The 1429-nt window shown below is 42.2% G+C and overlaps 1 non-coding gene across 1 annotated transcript; it reads right to left on the bottom strand.

Moving 5' to 3' along the window:
• Positions 1-1037: 1037 nt before the first annotated feature.
• LOC111747707 (U6 spliceosomal RNA) lies at positions 1038-1144 on the bottom strand. The gene has a single exon (XR_002783672.1). It is a non-coding gene; the product is annotated as a U6 spliceosomal RNA (small nuclear RNA).
• Between the last annotated feature and the right edge of the window lie 285 nt (positions 1145-1429).

Here is a 1429-nt window from a genome sequence, read left to right as displayed (position 1 = left end):
GTTGTGTCCTCTGCATAACGCAGGTTGTTAATGAGTCTTCTTCCAATCCTGATGCCCCGTTCTTCTTCATATAGCCCAGCTTCTTCTATTATTTGTTCAGCATATAGATTAAATAGGTATGGTGAAAGAACACAACCCTGACGCACACCTTTCCTGACTTTAAACCACTCAGTATCCCCTTGTTCTGTCCGAACAACTTCCTCTTGATCTATGTAAAGGTTTCTCATGAGCACAATTAAGTGTTCTGGAATTCCCATTCTTCACAATGTTATCCATAATTAGCTACTGTAACAGAAACACCACAAATGGGTGGCTTTAATGAACGGAAATTTATTTTCTCAGTTTAGGAGGCTAGAAATTTGAATTCGTGGCTCTGGATCTAGGGGAAGGCGGTCTCTCTGCATGCTTTGGTGGGAAATATTTGTCTCAGCTTTTCTAGCCATCGCGTTCCTCAGTTCCTTGATGATCTCCAAGTAGCATCTATCTTTCCCCCATGTGTGCTTGCTTGTCTCTCTGTGGAGGTCTCTGGGTGTCAGAAATGGATTGTGCTCGACTACTAACCTAAAGGTTGATATTTCATAACCTACCCAGCAGAGATGCTGAAGAAAGGCCTGGTGATCTGCTTCCATAAAGATTACAGCCAAAAAACTCTATGATCAGTTCTACTCTGTAACACACAGGGTTGCCCTGTGTCAAAATCAACTCTATGGCAATAGGTTTGTTTTGTTTTTGCCTCTGTGCCTAATCTGCTCTTTTTGTATCTCAAAAATAATTAGGCTTAATGCATACCCTACGCTCATGTGGCATCATTAACACAACAAAAACCCTTTGTTCACAGGGATTACATCCACAGGTATCCATTAAAAAAATAGAATAAAATAAACCCTTTGCTGTCAAGTCCATACCAACTCATAGTGACCCTGTAGGACAGAGTAGAACAGCCCCATAGAGTTTCCAAGGAGCACCTGGTGGATTTGAACTGCTGACCTTTTTGGTTAGCATCCATAGTGCTTAACCACTATGCCCCCACAGTTTCCAAAAATATGGAATGCTTCATGAATTTTTGTGGCATCTTTGCACAGGGGCAATGCTAATTTTCTCTGTAGTGTTCCAATTTTAGTATATGTGCTGCCGAAGTGAGCACATAGGACAGAGTAGTACTGCCGTATAATGTTTTCATGGAGCAGCTGGTGGATTTGAACTGCCAACCTTTTGGTTAGCAGCCAATCTCTTAACCACTGTGCCACCAGGGCTCCATCAGGCATAGGGGTTAGGATTCCAACACATTTTGGAGGGACACAATTCAATCCATTACAGCCACTCAAGGACAGTGAAAGAAAGCAGCTCTGTAGAATGAATTCTGAGGTTACATGTTTGGTTCCTTTGAGGAGTCACTTGCCTGACTTCTTGCTATCAGTGGAATCTGATT

The sequence above is a fragment of the Loxodonta africana genome, chromosome X (genome assembly GCF_030014295.1).
Source record: "Loxodonta africana isolate mLoxAfr1 chromosome X, mLoxAfr1.hap2, whole genome shotgun sequence".
NCBI lineage: Eukaryota > Metazoa > Chordata > Mammalia > Proboscidea > Elephantidae > Loxodonta > Loxodonta africana.
Note: the sequence above shows the minus strand (reverse complement) of the source record. Positions and strands in the feature narration are given on the sequence as shown.